Source organism: Bos indicus x Bos taurus, chromosome 23 (assembly GCF_003369695.1).
Source record: "Bos indicus x Bos taurus breed Angus x Brahman F1 hybrid chromosome 23, Bos_hybrid_MaternalHap_v2.0, whole genome shotgun sequence".
NCBI classification, from domain to species: Eukaryota; Metazoa; Chordata; class Mammalia; order Artiodactyla; family Bovidae; genus Bos; species Bos indicus x Bos taurus.
In genome coordinates this window covers 17,077,518-17,095,927 of record NC_040098.1, presented here as the reverse complement: position 1 = coordinate 17,095,927, position 18,410 = coordinate 17,077,518, and the positions used below count along the sequence as shown (strand labels likewise).

At 47.8% G+C, this 18,410-nt stretch overlaps 1 protein-coding gene across 10 annotated transcripts in view; it reads left to right on the top strand.

Moving 5' to 3' along the window:
- Nucleotides 1-18,410, top strand: part of TRERF1 (transcriptional regulating factor 1) — a 209,925-nt gene that overhangs the window by 137,831 nt on the left and 53,684 nt on the right. For all 10 annotated transcript variants that reach the window (XM_027524008.1, XM_027524009.1, XM_027524011.1 and 7 more), the window contains one exon: nt 3,322-3,436. The gene's annotated coding sequence lies outside the window, so the exon portion shown is untranslated. The remainder of the gene's footprint in view (nt 1-3,321; nt 3,437-18,410) is intronic.

The window sequence follows — 18,410 nt, the reverse complement described above, 5'->3', positions numbered from 1 at the left end:
GCTGAACTGTCTTCACTAACTGGTGTGTGATAGTAATGCTGCCACTTATCCAGGGCTGGGTGGGAACTGGGAAATGTGCTCAGTCAGAGACCCACGCTCTTGCTGATCTCCCAGCAAAGAAGTCACTGCTAACTCCATTTTGTGGAAGGTTCAAGCCAGTGAGGGGCGGGACCAGAGTTGAACACAGGTCTGGTTGGCCCCGGGCTTCCCTGATAGCTCAGCTGGTAAAGAATCCGCCTGCAATGCAGAAGACCCCGGTTTGATTCTTGGGTCAGGAAGATCCGCTGGAGAAGGGATAGGCTACCCACTCCAGTATTCTTGGGCTTCCCTGGTGGCTCAGCTGGTAAAGAATCTGCCTGCAATGCAGGAGACCTGGGTTCGATACCTGGGCTGGGAAGATCCCCTGGAGAAGGGAAAGGCTACCCACTCCAGTACTCTGACCTGGAGAATTCCACGAACTACATTCCATGGGGTCACAAAGAGTCGGACACTACTGAACAACTGAATTGAACTGCTTGGCCCCAAAGCTCATGCTCTCTGCATGAAAGTGACCTTCCATAAAGTAGCATTGACCATGCGGCTTTGAATGCTCATTCACATCCCCAAACCCACACCCACTATCTGCCTATGTCAGCACTGACCAGCTAATTTTCACCAGTGGTCAAATTGGATTTGGCCCAGTTACCACTGTTGAAGAGAAAAATAGGTAAATCCCAAAACTTGCTGTAAGTTGAGAGGGTGGGCATGGTGGCCCCCTGTGTTGGATGCCCTGTGCCAGTTTAGGAAGAAGGAAAATTAGCAGATACACATCTATCTTTCTTTCCTGGCTTGCTCTAGGTAACTTCTTGGGCACTTTTGGAAAAACCTGCACATCTGTAATGCATGCCCTGAAAACCACAGCAGTGGAAGCGTGGAGTGAGGTCAAGAACCGATTTGATCCCTATTGAGAGCCTCTTTTCATAGCTAAAACATTCCACGCTCTTTCTGTCATAGGATCTTGGCACAGGCTGTTCATCCTGCCTACAGCACCTTTTCTTTCTATCTTTTCCCTCCTGCTTTCCCTATTTTGCTTCACTAATTTATTCTTAGGGCTCAGATTAAAGATTAGTTCTTTGCAAATGCACCACTGACCCTTTCCCGTGCTAGGTCTGCCTCTGATATATACTGTTACGACAGTCATCATGCTTTCTTCAGAGCACACTGCTATTATAGTTCTTTCTGATGTTTTGATGTTGGTTTCCCCAGTAGAGGAGAAGTTCCATGAAGCCAGGGATGACATCAGTCTCAGCTGTTGTATGCCTAGTGCTTCGTACTTGCCTGCTCTGTACCAGCCACTCAGTCAGCAATGGATGGACCACTGGATGGTTGGATTGATGGACGGAGCTAGTTAACTTCATTTACTTTCCCTTAATTCCACCCAATATACTTGTCTTACAGGCAAGGGAGATTGGGATCGCCTGTTTATATATCTCCCTTGTGTCTCTTTCAAGAAGAACGCATTTTGGGACCATTAGAATGTAACCCAGCACCTGATATATAAAAGCTGGTGGTGTGGTTGTTTAAGCTAATCTCGCCTTTGAGACTGGATCCAAGGGCTTCTGCTCCTGTCGGGGAGCTTGGAGAGTTATTTTCCCATGTTGAGAGTGAGGATGGCACACTTCTTCATGGAACCTGACGGGGGTCCATCCCTGCTTCCCGGCTCATGCTCTGGTTTAGCTTCTTGGTAAGGTCTGCTGTGGAAGTTGCCAGTTACTCTGTTGACTTATTTATACATAAATAGTTATTCCCATAATCTTCTCTTCGCCAACGTTCAGAGATAATGATAGACGATCTTTATAGCATCACAGACGTCACTTCAAAAGCATTCTCTTGCTATAGGAATGTTTATGATGTGCTTATCGCTAGAATTTCATGAGCAACAAACTCCCAAATTGCAGATGATTTAGCATTTGAAGCAGGGAGTGAGAGCGTATATGTATATGCATTAAAAAAAAAAAAAAAGACTTTGAAAAGGGAAGTTTTTCTTCTGCAGAGATATCTTCTTCTAAAGTTTAAAATAAGAACTACTTAAAAGCTGCAAGTTTAGAGGAATGAGCACTTTCTCTTAAGCATTCAAATGGGGGAAAATGACTTGTAATCTCTCCCTCAAGTATTAAGGCAATAGGCATTTAAAGGCTTTTTTGGGAGCTGGCTGTCACAGACAAAAGATTTCTCGATTTAAAAAAAAATCATTTTTATAGCGTTAAATAGTAGGAATGAGCAGCAGCAGCCCTCTTGACATTTTGGAAATGATTTATTTTCTGAAACGTCTCAGTCCATTTTAATAGATGACACTTTGTTCTTCCCATTCTGGGCGGTCGCTTCGGCTGGGGTTGCCATAGTTACACTTAAAAGTTCAAGGCAGAGCAGGACAGGGCTCCAGGCACAACTTCTGACTAGGTTCCCATGAACCCAGTGAGTTGGTGCCACCACCTCTGAACAAACACCCCAACGCCACACTTTCCCAGCATCTATGCCATATCTCTTGCTTGTTGGAGAGAGACTCTCTGAGCAATCTGAACTGTAGTCTAGAGGGTGAGTTTGACATCTTTTTGTTTTTAGCCACTCTGTCTCAACCAAGAACTCAGCCAGCCATCTTAGGAAAGTCGCAGATTGTGTAAACGTTTTCCTATAGTGGTGTTTCTCAGCCATGGTGTGTGGAATCGTGCTAGTCTGCAAACTGTTGACCAGATCAGTACAGAAATTGAGAGTAAGCCCTGAGATGCTTCCATGCCAATTTGACCAAGTAAGCTGTTGAATCATTAGAAGAAGGCTTGTACTTTGTGTGAATATCTTTGTCACTTCATTTTTCTACCCCTTCCTTTATCTTATATTTTATAAAAGTATTCATCTGTGATGGATCGGAAATTGAAACAAAGAACTGGTCCTTCATCGCAAATAGCTTTGAGAAGCCCTGTACTGTAGCGCTTGTAAGTTGTCTCTGCTCCCTGTGGGACAGGTAGGCTGTTGAATGAATTTGGGAAAATCGCAGCACTTACCAAATTATCTTGTAATGAAACGCGTGTACGTCTCTCTCTGTCTTGCTAAGCTGTTGTTGCTTGAGAGCGGGGACTGCATCTAATTCATCTTTGTAGCCTCGTTCCTTAGATCCCTGCCTGGCACACTGGAGGGCGTGGGAAACATCCATCCCGTGCACGTCTGCTCCCTAGTGACATGAAAGTGGGTGAGCTCCCTTGGCATCTGGATAGTGTCCTCGGCACGCTGGTGATGGAGAGCTGGGAACAAGCGATGGAGTGGCTTTCTCTTCTCTTTTTCCCACAGAACCAGGCCTCCTCTCCCCACCTGCCCAGCAGCATGAGAGCAGCATGACTGGCCGGCCGCAGGAGAAGCCCCCAGAGCCAGGCCCCCATCTCAACCAGCTGCTGCAGAAGTCAAGGTAAGCTCGTTCCCCTTCTCCTGGAAGGTGTGGGCATTTTTCACTTGAACTAATTTGCTATGATTTTATAATCATTTGCCATGTACTGGAAAAAGAGTGTTTACTGGGATATGGGTAGACTGAAAAGGTGCATGTCAGTCTAATGGGGCAAAATGTCTTTGTTTCGGTTAATGGAGAAGCCAGTGATGAAGCAGAAAGGACAGGGAATTGAGTTTCTGGGGACTGAAGCTGTCATTATTCCTCCACCACCTGCTGAATCTGGGACCTTGGACAGGTCTTTTAGGGATCAGGTATATTGGGCTTCCCTGGTGGCTCCGTGGTAAAGAATCTGCCTGCTAACAGAGGAGACTCAAGTTCGATCCCTGGGTCAGGAAGATCCCCTGGAGGGAAGCATGGCAACCCACTCTAGTATTCTTGCCTAGGAAACGCCATGGACGGAGGCGCCTGGCGGCTACAGCCTATGAGATCATAGGAGTGGGATATGACTGAGTGACCAAATAACAACAGCATCCAGGACTCTGGGGGTGAAGGAATCTCTGGAATAGGATAGAACTGGGTGGATGGCCTGGGACTCACAGAATGCCCTAGACAGAGTCTCCTTTCCCACGCAGGGTTGTAAGGGGCCTTAGAAGGATCAACCAGGCCAATTCTTGGCCAGTGTTGAACAGTGAATTGTTAGAAAATTCCTACTAATATTGGTACAAATACTTCCTCTCTGCAGTTTCTGCCTTTTCTCCTCTGCTCTGCCACATGGAGCCACAAAGACTGGGCTTTCAAAGACTCTTCCACATGACCCTCTTTGAATTTGATGATGACTGTCATGACTCTGCTTTTCTTGAAGAGAAAATTCTCTGTGGAGACTGGTGCCACTCACCTTGTTCTCTTGTCCCCTCCATGTTGGAAGGGTCTTAATCCCCTCCAGTTTGGTCCTGCCAGTTGCCCACCTGACCTGTACCTTCCTCAACACAGGCTCCATTCACCATTCATTCTTCAGGACATACTAAGTTCCCCCTTTGTGACAGTCACTGTACTAGACCCTGGAGATACATCAGTTCAGTTCAGTCGCTCAGTCATGTCTGACTCTTTGCAACCCCATGAATCGCAGCACGCCAGGCCTCCCTGTCCATCACCAACTCCCGGAGTCCACTCAAACTCACGTCCATTGAGTCGGTGATGCCATCCAGCCATCTCATCCTCTGTCATCCCCTTCTCCTCCTGCCCCCAATCCCTTCCAGCATCAGAGTCTTTTCCAATGAGTCAACTCTTCGCATGAGGTGGCCAAATACTGGAGTTTCAGCCTCAGCATCAGTCCTTCCAAAGAACACCCAGGACTGATCTCCTTTAGAATGGACTGGTTGGATCTCCTTGCAGTCCAAGGGACTCTTAAGAGTCTTCTCCAACACCACAGTTCAAAAGCATCAATTCTTTGGCGCTCAGCTTTCTTCACAGTCCAACTCTCACATCCATACATGACTGCTGGAAAAACCATAGCCTTGACTAGATGGACCTTTGTTGGCAAAGTCGTGTCTCTGCTTTTTAGTATGCTATCTACGTTACATCAGTGAACAAAAAAGACAGGGTCTTTGTCTTTTTAAGACAAAACAGATATAGATCCTTGGAAAGATTTTGAAATAAGCACTGAACCATTTCTATATGCTCTTTTTAAATATTTTATGTTTTCAAATTTTTTCTTAAATATTTCGTGAGTGCTTGAAAAAGTGTGTACTCTCCAATTATTACATATTTAGTAGTTTTCTATATATGATCATTAAAATAATATAGTTCACTGTGCTATTCAAATTATGTATATTATGTCCTTTTCTGTTTTTATCTGCCTTTCAATTATTGAGAGACCTGTTAAAAATCTCCTGTTGGATTTGTCCATTTTTCCTTGTACTGCAAAAAAATTTGCTTTGTATATTTTAGGGCAGTGCTATTTGACACATAGATACTTAGAACAGGTATATCTAACTGATGAATAGAGATTCATTTCTACCATCTTTATATACTTTCAGTTTTTTCTACTGTTTCTTTTTGATTGAGATTTTTTCCTTCCTCATTCCATTTTCTGTCTTCTTATTTGGAAGTTATGTGCTCTGTGTCTGTTCTTTCAATGTTTATCCCATCTATTTTAATAGGCATACTTAGCAAAACAAAGTATAAAATGGAACAATGTCTTTACCTTCCTGCCCCAAAATTCAAGAATCATAAACTGGTTTAATTCTAACCACCGCTTCTTCCAACTTATGTACAATTGTTACCCTGTGTTTTCCTTCTATTCTATTTTTTCCCCTACAAGTTAGACATCATTACTTTATATAATACGTGTTTGTATAGATTTATTCATATTCTTTTCTCACCATTCTTTCCTGAGATCATTTTCCTTCTGCCTAAAATAAATCCATTTGAATTATCTTTTAGTGAGAATCTATGGTGGTAAGCTTTCAAGTTGTTTTTGTTTTATTTTGGCTTGGTTTTTGTTGACTTGAACCTGTCTTTATTTTGCTCTCAGTTTTGAGAGGGAACTTTAGTGGAATATATTCTCTTCTGTCACTGAAACCATTATTCCACTGCCTCTGGCTCTCAGCGTTACTGAGAAGTTGGCTGTCAGTCTCTTTACTTTTGCTTTATAAGTGGCCTGGCATTTCTCTCTGCTTCTGCTGCTGCTGCTAAGTTGCTTCAGTCGTGTCCGACTCTGTGCGACCCCATAGACAGCAGCCCACCAGGCTCCCCCGTCCCTGGGATTCTCCAGGCAAGAACACTGGAGTGAGTTGCCATTTCCTCCTCCAGTGCATGAAAGTGAAAAGTGAAAGTGAAGTCACTCAGTCGTGTCTGACTCTGAGCCACCCCATGGACTGCAGCCTACCAGGCTCATCCGTCCATGGGATTTTCCAGGCAAGAGTAATGGAGTGGGGTGCCATTGCCTTCTCCGGCATTTCTCTCTAGTTAACGTTAAAGATGCTGCTGTTCGCTTTGGTGTTCTGCTACTTCCTTCTTATGCAATTAGGTGTCAGTTTCTCTGTCTTTATTCTGGGTTTTGTTGGGATTCCTAATGCTAAAGATGGATGACTTTCAACAATTCTGGAAAATTCTCACTCTTCATTCTTTGACTACTGCCTCTTTTCCATTCTCTCTGATGCTTCTGTTTGGAACTCCAGGTAGGCATATGGTGGACTTTCTCATTCTGTTCTCTGTATCTCTCAGCCTCTGTTCCATGCTGTTTACCTCTTTGTCCCTCTGTGCTGAACTCTGAATAATGTCTTCAAACGTGTCTTCCATTTAATTTATTCTGTATCTCAAGTGCTCTTTAATCCATACATTGAAATGTTTCCATTCATCTTCTTTATTTATCATTGCTATTCGTTCTCGTCCGTTATTTTTTAAGTGTTTATTTGGCAGTATCAGGTCTCCATTGTGGCCCATGGGCTTCCCTCTAGTGTGGTGCACAGGTTCAGTAGTTGTGGCTCAGGGGCTTAGTTGTCCTAAAGCATGTGGGATCTTCATTCCCTGACCAGGGGTCAAACTCATGTCCCCTGCATTGGAAGGCAGCTTCTTAACCAGTGGAGCACCAGGGAAGTCACCAGGTCCATTCTTGTTTAAATCTGCTTGGTGAGTTTATGACCTCTCACTCCTTGCTTATATTCACAAACTTCTTTCTTTCTTTGCTACACTGAAGATCCTATTTAGACATTGTAGAATTTCATGTCTGGTTGTTGCAGAATCTGAGCTCCTTGTGGGTCTGGTTCTGCTGTCTGTTGCCTCTGCTGGCCCTGTTTCCTTGTGTGTTAGTTTCCTCATAGTGCCTTGTTTCCTTGCTGTTGTTAGTTTCTCTGAGCTCTTCATTTTCCTTAGATATTTACCTTTGAGAAGTATTTGATGGATGGGTTGAAGTCGATTTTTCCAGAGAGGTTTTGCATTAACGTCTGCTGGTTGTCTCGGGGCACTCCCAAATAAAAAATCACTTTAAATTCATTTTCTACCCAGGGCTTGAATTCAGACTGCAAAGCTGTGTGAGGTCCAGCTTATGAGTTCAGATTTCTACCCAGCCCAAGGTCAGGTTTCCTTGTGGTCTCCTTTTGGGTTGTGGGTCTTTTTCTTATTCACTGGAAGTGGGAGCCTTTTGGAGTCCCAGTTTTATGTAGGAACTGAGATATTTCTCCTGTTTCCTGAGCCATGTGCAGTTCTCATGGGAAACTTAGAATCCATAGGCTGTGGCAGGAACCCATAGGGCAAAAGCCAGCTTTGCTGTTCTCTTACATCCCAAGGTTCCTGCTTTTGGTTTTGGTCTTTGAAGAATCCTTCCATTTTTACCAGTTCTGTAGTGTGTTTACAATTTTTATATTTTAAATTTTAAATAGTACGTTAGTTGTTTCAGTTGGGAATGTCAAGTAGGGTATCTGGTGGGCCATATTGCCGGAAGGTCTGTCTTCTTTCTTCTCCACTATAGCCTGTGGGGCAAGAATTGCTATTCCTTGTTCACAGGAGGCTCAGAAAGGACATGTAACTGGCTGCAGGCACACATGTAGCTGGTGAGGGACTCAGAAGGAGTATATCCCTCCCCACCCCGCTTTCCTACCTTTTCTCTCCCCAAAATAACTGTTGACCATTTGTCAGGATTAGCTTTATGTTCTCAAAGGATACAAGTTTGTACCAGAATGCTTTAAATAGCTGAGCAGCTTTGTAAAATTTGTTTATGAATCTATTGTTTATCTTCCTCGAGAGAGGAAATGGCTTCTGCATTTTTGGTGGCGTGTTTCTCCCGTGGCCACCAGCAGCCTTCCTGCCTCGTTCCCACTTGGCAAAGGCCTCCTAGACCCACAGCCAGATCCCACATGCACCTTGCCTAGACCCCGGCTTCCTCTCCTCCGCGTGCTCTCTCTCCTGGGGTCTTCCCTCCCTTGGGCCTCTCTTCCACACCCCCAGCCCCATCCTTCCTGCTCTCGGTTTTCCTGTCTTCTCTTTGTGTGCCTTTCAGCAGAGGGGAGACCATAGAGCAGGGTGCTTAGACTTCATGGGCTTGAACCCAGCTCTGCCACACCCTAGCTTCACTGCTCAGTGCTTCAGTTTCTTCACCTGCAACGTGGGGACCACAGACAGAGCGGTTCAAGGACTGAATGAGATGACGTGTGTATGCAGAGCTCGTAACAAGAGCTTACAGTATATCACAGGCACTCAGTCCATGGTAGTCAGTATCCTTGTGACTGAGAAGAGTCCCCTTCAGGGCTCACTCTTTTGTTCAGTGATGTGCTCATGTTGGCAGAGTTGGTTTATGAAATGGGATGGAAATGGAGGCAGAAATCTAGGGTCAGTGTAGGATTCCCAGCCTCACTGGGGTATGTTTTTTTTTTTAAAAAAATAATAATAATCTGAGGGAAAACAAAGCACATCGGTCTGGCCAGTATTTGCATCAGCTGTAAACCATGGGTTCTAGAAGTGGTCATTTCTAGAGACGGAACACCTCAGCATCTTGGCCCTCCCTCCAAGTTGTTTTCTCTGTCATGGAACCATGAGGGGGCTGGAGTCTCGTGACACCACTTGCTGGGAATTTTTCCCTTGTGGAGCCCCAGTCTCTCAGGCGGTGGATGGCACGCCCACTCTGTTAGATACCTGTCCAGAGGGGCAGGATGGGTAGTCTTCACTGTTCCTTTTATGTCCAACCTTACAGCTTACTACTTATTATTTCACACTCCCTTTTCATAAGTCAGTGACTTTATATTACGCTTAGATTTGTGTCACTTCCTGATTCGGTATCTATCAAGCAACCGTGTTTTAGCACCTGCTATTTGTAGTAACTCTGGGGTTTGTACCGTGGGCAAATGTTATGAAAAATGCACAAAGTTGCTTGAGACCCAAAAACTACTCTGAGAAATAGTCTATTCATTTAAAAGACTTTATGACCAAAACAATGCATAAAGGGGAAAACGCCTTCCAAAGATAATGCCAGGTATTCAGAGTCGGTTTTCAAGGGGGACAGCCATGTGTCCTCGACTGGGCAGGGAAGGCTTTCTGGGGAAGGCCAGGGAAAAGATTGGAGCTGGCCCCTGGGGAAAGGTAGGGTGAGGTGGCTGGAAAAGGAACCTTGTACATGGTGGATGTAAAAGTAGTGTGAACTGAGGTTTAGAGATGGGCATTCTCTGGAACCAGGGAGACCCAGTGCGGTACTGCCAGCCCCACAGATGGCCTCTGTGGCCCCTCTTACAAAGCCAGATCCATCAGCATATCAAGCCCCCGACAAGTCCTGGAATTAATGTTTGACTGTGTTTCACTGGGTTTCCTCTGTTTAGTCACTTATGGCCAGTGACCATGATGGTCTTGAATGGATATGCAGTTGCCTTTTGCCTCTCTATAAAGGCTACCAACTAACTTTCGTAAAACAGGGATTGGTGACTTTAAAAATTCAGTCTCTGAGGATCAAAATATTATTTGGAGTCAACTACTTGTCTTCTTTCTCTGAGTATGGCTCCAATATCTAGGACTTTGGGGGTTTCTAGGTGCCTAACCATTGATGTTGCTGCACTCGGGAGCGGGGCTGGCTCCCAGGAAGATGTCCACCAACGTTCTCGACCTAGCTGAGAGGCCAGACCAACCCCACCCCATCCCCACCCAGCCTACAAACCTCAAAGTTTATTAACAGCCTCTCTCCAGATAATGATTCATGCTTCCTGTCCCTCCTCCGTTTTAGTTATTCAGGGCTGTGAGCCAAGATTGATTACTTACACCGTCCAACTGGCCTTGCCCATGGGGAGCTCAACTGGTAGATTAAATACTCTTCATTGGTTGACTTCTCCTTGTCAGCAGAGTCCATACAGTCAGACCAGGGTTTTTGCTAGACGCGGATGTGGAAACCCTTTCCAGACCAGGAAGTTGGGACATCACATACGGGAGTATGTGAGGAGTCTGGGGGCTGAGGTTTTTATGGTAGAGAGGCAGGAGGTGCCCCAGGCACAGGACGCATATGCTGCCTTGGCCTCATAAAAGCCGATGGAAATGCGTTCTTGGTTGAGTCTGTAAGTGCCTCTGTGGAAGCTGACCATCCTCTCCTCTCTGTTGGGTGGTCTTGGTTCTAAAACTATTTTAATAATCTTTATTTTACTAGTCATATAGATTATTCTATTTTTTAATACTTATGTTATTGTATCTTTCCTCTTTTGGCTGTGCCTCATGTTATGTGGGATCTTAGTTCCCCGACCAGGGATTAAACCCATGCTCCCTCCAGTGGGAACACAGAGTCTTAACCACTGGACCACCAGGGAAGTCCCTAGATTATTCTATTTTAAAAAAATTAAAACACTCCAGCTGGAGCTTCAGTCCGCTCTGATAACCTCCCCCTACTCACTCACTTTCCTTTTCCGAAATACAGCAGAACTGAGACAGGCATCCAGGTGTCCCGACTCCCAGTGCTCCCCGCCCACCCAGGGAGCCAGAGGTTTTAAGGATCAGGTGTCAGTGGTAGAAAACCCTACTGCTTCAATATTCTGCCTCAAGGTTGCTGGGTGTCCCCGAGACAGGCAGGGTCTGGAAGGTTCCCCCAGCTGAGCCCTTGCTGGGTGCAGGCAGTGGGAGCTTCTTGCAGCCCGTCAGGTCCAGCCTCTTCATTCTGCAGAAGCTGAGTCTGAGATGCAGGGAGGGGAAGTCATTTGCCCAACAAGGTCACAGGGCCAGTCTCCTTTTCTGTTTGGCCCGGGTTATCTTTATATTGGGTTTGCATTTCCTGAATACACAGCAGCTGGGTGGGGGGTGGGGCAGAGGGCAGGGGAAGTGGGCTTAGAAGAACCCCTTCTGAGAATGTTTAAATTTCCTGTGAGTGTCCCATGAAGAGGCAGATAATCTGTGTGCACATGATCCAGAGGAGGGGGGAGGCTTGGTTCCGGTCCAGAAGACGGAGAGTGGAGGGACAAGGAGGAGGACTGGCGGGAGAGACAGAGAGGCCGTGCTGCTCTCATCGGTGGAGTAGAAATAACCGGGGTTTGTTCCTCTGCACTTCCATGATGCCTTCTTGTTTATGTCTTGGGGCACACTCGAGTCATGCGGAGGCTCTTGTTGGTCGTGTGTGGTTCTGAGGGCTTCTTTGGCCAACGACCAGAGGCCTCCGCTCTTTCTCCCTCAGGTTGGCTTCTTCCTGCCACGTGCGATCTTTTGGAACTCTTTTCCTCCTTTGGAGCTTCCACAGTTTAGCTCAAAACTCACAGAAAAACAACAGGTCTAGAAGTGTTCCCCAAATCTCAAGGGTTGGCCTCCTTTTCCCCCTAACTTCTGGGAGGCTGGCATGGACTCTGAGGGACTCAGAGCTTCCACTAGAAAGGGTCTTGTTCACCCATCACATTAGGTGGCAGATGTGGGCACCAAGGCCTGCTTGCCTGGGCCAGCCCTGCCAGACAGCATGTCCCACGTCCCTTAAAGGGGGCTGTTGTTTGAGAGGCCAGGAGGCTGTAACTGCAAGTAAGGAAACATCAGATATGGACACAGTTACTGCCAATTTCCTGGAATCTGAGAACTGGAGCCCCCCTTGAAACAGGAAAGGAAGTAGATTATCTCCTTATTAGGCATGGTAGAGGGAATGAAATGTCTCTTTCCGGGTAACTGGGGCGGCACCCCTTTCAGCTTCTTGCTTTAATGATAACCTCTAATATCCCTAAGCTTGAGGTGGCCTCTCAAGAATTACCTCTCTTTCCTTCTCCTGGAGTCTGAGCAGCCTGCGAGCCAGACCCCAGAGAGCAGAATACCTTCTTAGTTAACGGTAGCCTCACTGGAGAGCTCGGCCTGACCCACGGCCACACTGAGTCCCTCGGGCACCACCGAGTCGCACTGACCTGTGGAGATCTGCAGGCCTCTCTCACAGGGACCAGCCTGCCCCAAAAGCATCTTTCATCAATGAGCAAGTCATGTGGGCCTGTGCGCCCCCTGCTTCTTCCTCCGCCTGGCGAACAGTATATTAAATGGACGTTAGCCTTTCCATGGCAACTCTGGATCTTCCCTGGGGATAAAGGTGCATGTTCTCCGATGCGGTGGTGCTTCAGAGGGGTGTCAGGGGAAGAGAGGTTACCTATCACCACACCAGAGGGGCCCACACAGCTGTGGTTTTTCTCTCTTCCTTGCTGCGTCCACGTCTAGCCATTTCTGCCCCTGAGAGCTGTGCTGCTCACTGAAACACAAGGGAAGGCTGAAGGTTGCCCAGGAAACAAATAACTAAACATATTTAATCATCCCTGAGTCACTGAGCCTGATCTAAACTGTACCCAAGTCAAAACAAAACAGCAGAAACCCCACCCAGGCGGTGAGACTTTGTGAGTCCTCCCTGGCCACCATGCATGTCCCAAGCCTTCTCCTGTTTAACCTTCACCCAAAACCTGGAGCAACGAGGTGTTGTTACGCCCCTTTGACAGATGTCAAAACTGAGGCCCCAGAAAAACTCAAAAAAGAGATTAGATAGGCCTGCCCAGTTCTCACTTTGCCATGGAATGTTAATGATTTGAACTCTGGTCTTCTGACTCCAGAGTCTGGTGCTTTGGGTGCCTCTGTAAGGGAAACGCCTGCCACATAATCCATTTTGTTTCTCTCCAGTGAGAAAAGTTCCTGATGATTAAAAAAAAAAAAAAAAAGGTTTCAGAGAACTGAAGCTAGCCCTTTAAACCTAGAAAGAGAAAGAACTTGGGGTATAAGTTGCATCAGATTCTTTCTCATACTTCCATAGCTGTATGCTGGATGGTTGAAGGCTGCCTGGAGCTGATGGCCAGGGCGTGTCTACGCCAGGGTATAAGCCAGCTCTCCTTGACCCGTCAGAACTGGGGAGCGCTGCAGGGGTCCAGCTAGGGCAAGTAACTTCATGCTACTCTGATCTGTGACAGATGAACGAAGGGCACTGCACGGTATCAGAGGACACCCCGTCCTGGCATCAGAGGGCTGGAGGTTTAGTCCCCAGCTGCATGTGTATAGCCATGGGTACATCATCCCCTGCATGTGAGTTTCCTCATCTCTGAAATGGAGAAAGCAATTCTGAACTCACAGGCCTGTGGTGGGGACAAAACAAAATAGTGGATGTCGGTGCTTTGTCCAGTGCTTTCCAGAAGGCTACTGTTGGCCGTGAGGACAAGCACGCCCTCCCGTGAACTTCTCACTGTCCTTACCAGAGACTCCACGTGGGCCAAAGGGTTCGTGGCCGTTGCCTCAGGGGACGGGTCTGCTCTGAGCTCCACTGACCGCAGGCAGACACACCCACGGCCGCCAGGGTGGGTCAGTCTCCATGTCAGCCCTGACCTCCTCGTCCCAGGGCTGTTGGAGAGACGGAGCCACAAGCTTGTCACTCTTCTGTTTAGAAAAAGGCAAGAGAAAGAAAAGAAAAGGAGGAAGAAAGGAGAATTGATTTTCATTAACCTATGGCTTTTTTCCCTTTCTCCCCTCCTTGCTGTGACTGGGACTGCCACTTTTTTTTAATTAAAAAAAAAAAAAAAAAAAGATGTTCTGGGTGATGGAACATAATATTTAGACATGTTGAACTGACAGCTGATGAGCATGTTGTCAATACATCACCACAAATCATGTGGCCAGGGTTGGTGGGTGGGAGATTTGTGTGTGCTTGTGTTTGCACGCACATGCTTGAATGATTTTAAGTGATCAGGGAAGGTCCCATGACCCTTACAGAAAGCAGCTCCCGTGGAAGGTTAGCCAGGGAGGTGGTGGGCTCTGAGGGTGGAAGTGGGAAGTGGGCTTCCATTGTGAATGGAGGGGGCTCTTCTCTGTATGAGCCTGCAGAAGTGAAATGTGCCCGCTTCCTCTCTCTTCCCTGTCTTGTGTCCTTAGCTCCCAGCAGTGCCCTGTATCGTGCTGACCCCAGTAGGTACTCCTTAGAGAAGGCCCAGTCTGGTGGCTGAGGCAGATAAAACAGCTGGAACCGGGGCACTAAGTGGTGTAATCAAGACACACAGCCCGAGTCTTGCCTTCTCACTTGCCCTCCAGCCGTCCTTCCTCCTGTCTCTGTCTTCACTTCCCCCCTGTTGTCAGGGGATTCGCCAGCCTCGCTGAACCTTGGAGCCCTCGGTCCAGCTGCCTCTGTGACAGCTCCTGTCATAGGTCTCGGAATGAAAGTGCTTTCGCGGTGCTCCGTCTTAGATGCAGATCTAGGCGTCATCTTGACACTCACTTCTCCCACACCCCTGTGCCCATCTCATCGCTAAGTCCTGTCAGGCTCACCCCCAGATGCCCTTCCATCACCACCCACATCCGAACTGCCTGGCTCAGACCATCACTAAGCTGAGTGCCCCCCGCATCCATCCGTATCATCACTCACCCTCCTGCAGCCCGTTGTTCTGACCAGGGGTCCACAGATTATGGCCCTGGGGCCAATCCAGCCACTGCCCGATTGTGTGTGCAGCCCACGAGCTAGAAATGTTTTGTCCATAGGGTGATTTGATGATATGGGACACTGACTTTGAACCCAATTCAACAAAATGTTATCCCTCCAAAAAATAATCCCATTCTTCTCATTAGATCTACATTATAAAAAATTATACTCAATTACTCTTATATTTTGAGTTTTCCTCAAGAAGTTTGTAGAAATCTGTTTTTCCTTTTGTGATACAAATGTCTATATCATAACCTCAATTTTGCCTCCTGGCTGTGAAGCCTAAAATATATGCTATCCAACCCTTTACAGAAAAGGTTTGCTGATCTCTCCTCCATCCTGTGGCCTTTGCTTAATGGAAATCTGATCAGGGACACATGCTTGTACACACACACACAGAAACACACTGCTCCAAACACTTGGCTTGTTCCTCAGTTGCTCTGGATGTAAAGATAAAACCCCTAGCCTTTGGGAACCTGGGGTGGTCCAGCCCCTGCCCCTGTCCAGTTTCATTGCTGTGCTCCTGTTCTGGCCACTCTGGCCTTATTTCTGCTCCTGTGTCCACTGCGTTCCCACCTGCCACAGGGCCTTTGCCTGTGCTGTCCTTGACTTTGTCTGGGAGGCTCTGTTTTTCCTGTTACACCCTTCTCATCCTGCAAGTGGCTGTATCACTGAGTCACACAGAGGATTCTCCCCTGACCTTCTGCTGAGGTCACAGCCCCTGCTGTAACCCCTCATCACAGTCACAGACTTGGATCTGTCGTTGTCTGACACTCCCCCATCCCTCGATGGCAAGCCCCTGACACCACGTCTTGCACCCCCCTCACCGTGTCCACTGTGCCTAGGACATAGAGGGCCCTCAGTAAAAACTTCATTTCATTGAATGTCTGAGAATCAAGGAAGGCGTTATAAAAGATAGGTTTCAACAGGAACTTATAGGTTGAGAAAAAGGAGAAAGGGGGAAAAGGGGATTTCAGGCAGAGGGACCAAATTCTGGAGACTCTGTGTGGCTCCATGTAGGGGGTTCAAGACGTGTATGGGTGAATGGTGGGGTAAATCACTGAAAGAGGAGGTGAGGCCAAATCGTGGGGTGCCCTCTGCTAGGCTAAGCTCTATGGATGCTTCTGTGGACAGAGGGCACACTGGTGGTTTGAAGCAGAGGTGTTGTGGACAGTGGGGTAGAGCGGGTAGGGCTAGAGCAGGTGAGGCCAGCTATAAAGGACTGTTCTGTGGATTGGGACAGTGGGGATAAGAGAAGAAGGTGGTCAGGGAATGTTATGGAGGAGAAGCCAACTGGAATTGATAGCCGATTGGAAGTGGGGGAGGTGAGCTCTTGGGATCCCATGTTTCTGATCCAGGCCCTTCCAGCGTTTAAGATGAGTGGAGAGAGAGTTGTTGGGGTGCAGGTGGAAGGTGGATGTTTGTGTGAGAGTCAGAAAGTGGAGGTGTTCATAGAGAACCTGTTCTCTATGAAGTGGAGTTAGGGTCATCTGCTGAGACGAAAAGCTTTTGAGGTTCAGGTCATAGGCTTTTTTCTTCTCCCTTTTTCAAGCAGAGGGTGCCATGTCCCCTCTAAAGTGTTGAGGGGTTCAACTCGGCCAGGAGCAGCTGGGGGTTCAGGCTGGGGATTTCTATCCCAAACAGCTCCTTAGGGGGTTAAACAGGCACTCAAGGAGATCTTAAGAGACCTGTCTTTGCTCACCCATTTCCTGAAACGTGATGTCTAGATGTCAGCTTTGTCAGAAATCCTACTGTGAAAGCCTTTGGAAAAAAGAGTTGCACTCATCTCTGAAAATGTTCACCAAGACCCTGCCCTACCCACCTCTGCTCTGAGCACCATGGGGAACCCAGCTGTTGGCCCCCAGAGGGTCTGCACCCGACCTGAAGACATGTAACTAATACATGAAATGCACAGAGACGGAACTCCCAGGCGGTCCAGTGGCTTGGACTCGGCACTTTTCAGTGCTATGGGCCCGGGTTCAATCCCTGATTGGGGAACTAAGATCTCACAAACTAAGATCTCACAAGATCTCAGTTAATTCAATGTGACGTAAATTGACGACCTGTGGATGCAAAAGAGAAGGGAAGTTTGACAAGCTTGTTGACTGCTTTCCCTAAACATTGAGTGGGTTGGCTTTGGGTCAAACACTGCTCATGCCATCATGGAGAAGCAAGGGAGAGATGTAAAAGCAGAGCTTTTAAGACAGCTCTGCCTCTATAGAACTTAGAGTCTGGCAATGGTGGAGAAGTAGAACACCCAAGGTTCTTCTGGTTCTCGTCTGAGAACTGACCTGGAGGAGTGACATGTGTCTGGGCCTACAGATCTTTGCCCAGGGCTTGGTCCTCCCTTTCCCTGAGGCCCCCCAGGCTCTGAGAACCCCATGCCTGCCTTCTTGCTCCAGCTGCTGGGGCCCCTGGTGGATGCATCACTTCGGCCCTCTGATCTTAGAGCAGCCAAGGGAAGTTATTTTTTTTTTCACTATTTATTTATTTATTCAGCTGCATCAGTTCTTCGTTTCATCACGCGAGCTCTCTTGTTGTGGCACTCGGGCTTAGTTGCCCTGAGGCATCCATGGTCATAGTTCCCTGACCAGGGATCAAATCTGTATGCCCTTCATTGCAAGGCGGGTTCTTAACCCCTGGACCACCAGGGTAGTCCCAAGGAAAGTTACTTTGGCAAGAAATGGAGGCAGTGAGGTAATGAGAGCCAGTGACCAAGGGGACATCGGTCTTGAGCGAGTCCAGACAGGCTTGGGAGCTTCCCAGGAGGGATGGAGGTTACCAGAGGAGGGGGCAAACCTCACAAAGGGCAGGACAGCCCCTTGATCTCCTGAGGCCTCTCAGAACCTGTTGGGTAGACGGAAGCCAGGCTCTGTGATCCTCCTACTATTGCACACAGAACATGAACAGCAGGATTCTCAGGTGAATATTCACTTCCAACTTTTTTCTGTAATACTGGAATTCCTAGAAGCATCTGTAACTTAAAGCATGCAGTTTTTCCTCAGTCTTGGCGTGTGCTGTCATTTGGGACAGGACCCTCCCAAAAGTGGTCTCAAAAGTGGTCGCGACAGCTCGCGTCAGCTCGTCTCCCGCAGGGCATCTTCCCTATTCCATCCCCGGGGCTGTCCACCCTTTGCTTCCCCTCCCTTGACAGCTTCCTGTGGGCTGTAGGATCCTGGTCAGGGTGCCCTCTTCTCTGATGAGGAAGGCTGGCCTCCCTCGCTTGGCACAAGGACTAAAGAGACATCGCCAGGGGCAGCCAAGCCACTGAGTCAGACTTCAGTCCAGGGGCTCCGGGGTGGTGGGAAATGAGAGAGGGGCTGAGGCCTTGTGTCTGGCTCCACTGAGCGAACGCCTGCTTAGCACAGTGCCAGGTATGGGGCCCAGGCTGGGTCCTGGAAACGAGCAAGAGGGGCCTCCAGCTGCCCTCGACAAGTTCACCCCCGCTGGGAAGGTGGGGGCGGACTGAGGATGATCCGCCAGAACCCGGTTCACAGGGGCCCGGAGGAGGGACCGACTCAGGAAGTGCCGCTGGGAAAGCCTCCAGCCCCAGACACCAGAGGTCCTTCTGGCTTGTTTCCTGATTCCCAGAATTCCCCCCAAAGTCTTAGAACTCTGGGTCAGAAGGGCCGTGGC